Source organism: Argiope bruennichi, chromosome X1 (genome assembly GCF_947563725.1).
Source record: "Argiope bruennichi chromosome X1, qqArgBrue1.1, whole genome shotgun sequence".
Lineage (NCBI taxonomy): Eukaryota > Metazoa > Arthropoda > Arachnida > Araneae > Araneidae > Argiope > Argiope bruennichi.
This window is the reverse complement of record NC_079162.1, coordinates 46,112,852-46,118,851: the sequence shown is the minus strand read 5'-3', so window position 1 is coordinate 46,118,851 and position 6,000 is coordinate 46,112,852. Positions and strand designations below refer to the sequence as shown.

General features: G+C 28.4%; 1 protein-coding gene across 2 annotated transcripts in view; it reads left to right on the top strand.

Annotated features, from left to right (window-relative positions):
* The first annotated feature begins 315 nt into the window (after window positions 1-315).
* The window catches only part of LOC129958078 (kinesin light chain-like), a 48,643-nt gene continuing 42,958 nt past the window's right edge, over window positions 316-6,000 (top strand). The window contains exon 1 of one of the 2 annotated variants that reach the window (XM_056070256.1): window positions 316-461. The gene's annotated coding sequence lies outside the window, so the exon portion shown is untranslated. The remainder of the gene's footprint in view (window positions 462-6,000) is intronic. The other variant, XM_056070258.1, reaches the window with a different exon arrangement.

The following is a 6,000-nucleotide window of genomic DNA, read 5'->3' as shown; positions in this document are numbered from 1 at the left end:
CTCCCTTTTTTTTTTTTTTTTTTATAAAATAACAGAGAGAATGAATAAATTCTCATTTAATTTAAATTTCAGATTCTGAAGCTTATTTTGGAACGAAATCTTGTATCGAGGAAAAAATTTAAACCAGGTCTCAGTAATACAAAACTCGCTGTACTCATAAATGGACGATTACCACGCCTATCAAATTCAGAAGGCGAAAGAAAGAACTCTGCTGAATAATGATAACAAAGAAAAAACAACAACCAGTTTAGTTTCCGCATTTGACCCACAAATATTCGAAAAAAAGGTTAAATCAGTGAAGTGAAGAACTGCTTAAGAGACTACAGGCAGAGCCACCTGTTGACCGTCGAAACGCAGTGAACCAAACGTAACTCAAGTTTTCTTCACTCACTCATAATTTTTTGTGCTTCTGAAGAGACAGATGGTTTTAAAAGAGGATACAGGATGTTCACATGCAAGCGGTAAGTTCAAATCTAAATATTTTCGGTTCATTAAATGTAGTACCATTTTACTGATAAAATTATTTTTAAAAATATTAAGTTAAAATATCATATTTTAGTAATGGATATTTTGTAAATTTTTATGGCATTTTTGCTTTTTTCCATGGGGATGTTTTAAGTATTTGGAAATTATACGAAATTGCAGATTTTGTCTGTGATCAGCAGATTGGTGTCCAGAGAATCTTATTACTAAGGCAACAACCATTTTATGTATATCTAGCTGTTTGGATTTTTTTTTCTCTCATTCACTTTAGCACTTAGATCGAAAATTTTAAAAAATGTAGTAATAATACAATTCAAAAAAATAATCAACAAAATTTTTTCCCCTATAGCAATTTCCATTCTTTCCTTTCCTGATAAAGGAAAGTTTAGTTTCAAAAATTATCACAAACTGTGTCTATAAGAAGTGATTTTTTTAGCGTAAAACTAGCATATTAAAAAAAAAACTTCCAATGCAAAGTCCTACAAGTGGTGGAATTTGGAGTTAGCATAAAAATTGCCTGTATTTTTTTTCCAGCAATTCATTTATCTATAAATATATTCAAGAATACCAATTTTAAATACAATATGTAAGATACATTAAAAATCTTTCTGCAATTGCTTTTAGATAAAAATTTGGCATAATAAATTGTATATATGTGATTGTATAAACTATTTTAATTTAATTAAAAATAATTTTTGAAAAAAATTTCTCACAGTTTTATTTAAGCATGAAATTTCAGAAATACACTAATCCCAGTTTATAAAATGAATACTGCATATATAATAATAACCAATAGTAATTACATTTTTTCAATTAAATACTTAATTTTAAAATACAGTAATCATAAAATAAAAGAAAAGTTGACACAAAATAATATGTTTCAGCCAGTTAGAAATTGTTATTTATATATATTTTACCCAATAAAATCTAAATATATCGTTTATTAAGAGTAAAATTAACAATTGATTTTATATTAATCAAAGTTAATATAAAAATATTTTGAACGAGAGGACAAAGTCTAGAACTGACAATTTTTTTTTTTTTTTTTTTTTTGCAATAATCTTAAAATTTCAAAATTCTGGAAAAAGTCTCTACACTTTTGCGACTTATAAGCATATTCATTTAAATTGTTTAAGCATGCTGCATATTTAATTTCTGTTATGCATGATTTTCAGCCTAAACTTACAATTTTTCTCATTCAGCATTTTGTATTACATTGAAAAAGTCGCTTTAAACATCTTTAACATGCAATATTTTGGCGAAAGATCTGAGGCAAGATGTGCAGAAGTTGATACACTGGCGTATGAAGTTTGGTGACGGTCCCCCTCAAGTCTACCGTAAAAATTCGCACATGTGGCCACAATGCAAGCCTCCCAAATAATAGAATAAGTTAGTGTTCACAACACTATTTCCTCTTTGCTGAATCCTTCATTCTTTTAATTCTGGAAAAATAAACTCTAAAACTAACGATTCCAATCTTTAGGAGAAAAAAAAAGAAAGTATTATTTTCCTCATATAAGGGTTTTTTTTAACAATGGTTACCAATCCTAAATGGGACCGTGGAATCGCGTAACATAAAGTTTTGCACGCTTCTTCAATGTTGATAACAAAAGATAGTTGAGGAAGCTTTCATTGTAATTTAATTTAATATAAATTTATCAAACAACTATGTGAAAACACTTGTTTTTCATTTACTGTAAAATAATAAATAATTTGCATGCCCGGTTTTCTAGATAAATATTTATTTAAGTTGTAAAATTCTGAAGGAAAATTTTTTGGGATTGAAAAAAAAATTTCAAGCTCTTATTTAACATTCTGTTGAAATTTTTCAAAATATAATTATTGGATTAAACATGATATTAATGTATCTCATTTATTTAATAGAGTTATTTTTTGATAATTTAAGTAAAGGGATGATTCAGTGCATGGTTTTTTTATTCAAGAAAAATATTTTATGTATTCCATAATAAATTGTTGAGGGAAACAAAAATATAAGTCATAAGAAATAGAAATAAAAAACAATTTTATAAATAAAATTAGAAACGCGATGAAGAAATGCAAGACAAATAAACTTTCGAAATCGAAAGAATATTCGTCTGACCTCTGATGATGTCATTCTAAATTCTTTAATGCAATGGTTTAGGACACATAAAACACGCAATGCCATTCTTTTTTTGAAGGGATGATTGAAAAATGAGAATTCTTGTCAAAAAGATATATTTTTAGACGCTTTCAAAACCTGGATGGTAGGAGATTGCAAAATACCGAAATTGAGAATAATCCAATGGAACTGTTTCATACAGGTACTAAATATTTCAAAATCGAAATAAATATTCCCCAATATTACAAAAGAGCTATAGATTATATTTATATTTTCGACTTTAAGAGATTGAGACTTTAAGAGTACCGTACTATAGTTCGAAACACATCGGAATTCCTGCTCGTTGTTGCAATCCTTATTTAACCCTTTAAAGGGCCATTTTTTTCTAGTCATATTATGTTAAAATATTTTTAGGCTTGAAATTAGAATAAGAAAAGGGATTCATTTAGCTTATTAGATACATTTAATTTGATTAATTAATTAATTTGGTTAATTAATAATTAAGTAACAAATCAAGACACATCATTCTGTGTGAAATAATGAATTAAAGCATCTAAGTTTCTGTCTTTCTAAAAAAATTTGTCAGAACTTATGCCAACCTACATAAATTCATACAAAGATTGATAAATTTGGTGGGAAGCATACTTCCCACGGCCCTAGAAAGGGTTAATTAAACTTAGTTCTTCCTAAGGTATAATTATTCCCAGTCATCTAATATACTCCGTCACACCATTTCATTTATGAGCATGTACAGAAGAAATTTCAAAATATCCTATCTATAAAATGCATTTCATAAGTTTTCATCACAGGAAAAAAATAGTAAGTAATGTGAAGAGCTATTAATCGTTACAGTTGCTGCTAACTAATTCTACAAAAAGAATTTTTAGTGCTTTAAGTGTTGCTTTTTAATTTAATAATAGGAAAATGCTAATTTTATTGATTATGATTACCATCAATATTATATCTCAACAATCTACGCTTTTCATTCCCTCAAGAAATGGGATCATAATAGACTGGCGTCAAACTGATCCGAGATCAAACAGATCATGGATTAGAAACTAAGCTCCACCAATAATCCGTCAGCTGTGACCTTCATACATAACTCAATATGTTTTCGTGAGTATAAGTCCTTATGATGGCGTGAAAGGGAGAAGAGTAATGTGTTGGCTCGTTTCTGATTCTCATCATACGACCAAGCTTCGAAATTTCCAAATCCGTCACAAAAAAAAAGGTTTTTATCTAAATTTAAAAAGAAACTTTAACCTAATAAACATTATATATATATATTAAAGTTTCTAATCCGTGTAAAATACACAATTTGTACTATCGCAATTTTTTTTAAAGCGAAAACGTTCTTTCCTGGTTGTGGATCGTTTTGACCCATGTTATAAAGAGTTCGTTGAGTGGATATCCTTTGAGAAGGAAGTATGAATATCAGCCCACCCACGAGCAGAGAAAAAGTTAAATGTTTCAAATGCGGATGTTTCAATCTACCATATTCCTTATTTGCAAATTTTCATCAAAGAACTGGTTTATCCTTTTTCCTTATTAAATGCACAACTATTATCTTTTCTTTTATTTAACTGCCATTTTAACGTGCATTCAAGTAATTTTTTTTTTCTGCTTACATTTTTTTATGCAGCAGGTCAAATTTAGTTTTTAATATTCTAAAATGAAAATTGGACCAGTATTTTCTATATCTTATTCATAAATTAGTGTAAAATTCCATAATTTGAATTCGATGCCCGGTCTACTTAGCTCAATTAAAATTATTGTTGCTTAATTCTAATCTGTTAAGTAATATGCAAAATCAATAAACAAAAAAAATTAAATCTTTTAATTATCTCTAAATTAGGTAAAACTTAAACTTGGCAGCACGAGGAAATACAATCACAAGATGACGAATGAAACACAGATGAATAACAAAATCAGTATTTTCACGCTATCCTGAAGCAATGCATTAGATAGTAAAATATTCAAATAATTCTCATGATAGTTTTTGAATTGGGCAGGATATTTGCAATCAATTTAACTGCAATGTTTTGGAGACACTACTGATAGCAATTCAAATTTATTGGAAGCATTTATTAAATGATTTCTAATATGCTTCAGAAACATTTATTTATTGTATCCAAATACATCATCTTGGATTGGTAGCTTGCGATTGCAAAGCTTACAGTCGTTTCTAATTCGCAAAATTTAAAATAAATTCGAATCAATTGTGTTCGCTTAAAAAAATCTATAAAAATTTTATTGACTAATTTTACGAATGTAATATTTATATTTAAAAAAAAAGTTGGCATTCGCCATTTGAATTTCAGTCAATAAATAGTAGGTAAACAAAACAGAATTATACAAATTTCTGGAAGGTTTGATTTTGATGATTCCGCATATCTCCTTTATTCCGTAAGTTATTTTATTTTAGACTAAAATCCTTCAGCATAAAGCATAAAGGACATTCTTTTTTTATGCTTAAAATTTTAGTCCATCGTTTAAAGGATGTATGAAATCTTAAAATTCCTTTTATAATGGAGCTTCTGACAGAAAAATTTTAAACTGTTTCCTTTTCTTTTTCAATCAATTGAAGTTAATGTTTGCCGTACTTTTAAACCACCAAAGGACAAATTTAATTGGATTTTGCCGTATTAACGATAAATCTAGCCATCAGCCGCAAGAGAATATGCTAGGACAGAGGGGAAAAAATATCTATATATATAAAGTAATTAGAGGACAGATACATTAATTCCGTAGAAGAATCTAAATCTCAATGATACAGATAAGTGATGCAGAATCAGTACTAGACCGTGATCAGAGAAGAAAATTAAACAATTACAGTATCTATATTACGCCATATGGAAGAAATAAGAAAATGAATTTTTATGTGCCAATTTCTAATTTACGTCAAGCGGAAGAATAAAGGATATTAATTTTTAAAACATCGCTCATTTCCGCATATCCTGGCGTGTTTTGCTTGTTTGTTTTGCAATAGTTCTTTTGTGTAAATTTCAAAGCTGAATGGTTTATTTGTGTTTCCGTTGCTTAAAACTCATTATGTAACCTAACACAAGTGAAATTGCAAGAGATCACAGAGAAGAAATAAAAGCATATTACAGTTCCACGCGGAACCAGTTTTCTTTCTGGGAAATAATATTAAGAAAACATTAACTCTTTCGCTACATCCTACGGTTGGAGTCAGAGGTTAGTATTAAAAATAGTTCTTTTTTTAACGCAAATTATGCAGAATCTGTTGCAATAATTCAAAGCAACGATTCACCTGACGGGTTGAAAAGAATTGAATCACAGATTTGTTTTTCTGAATTACCGTTGCATTTCAATTTGTAAATCCATTATTTACTGGAACTGATAATTTAAATGTAAATAATATGATAATCTGAATCTTTCAGAATTTCAAAGAA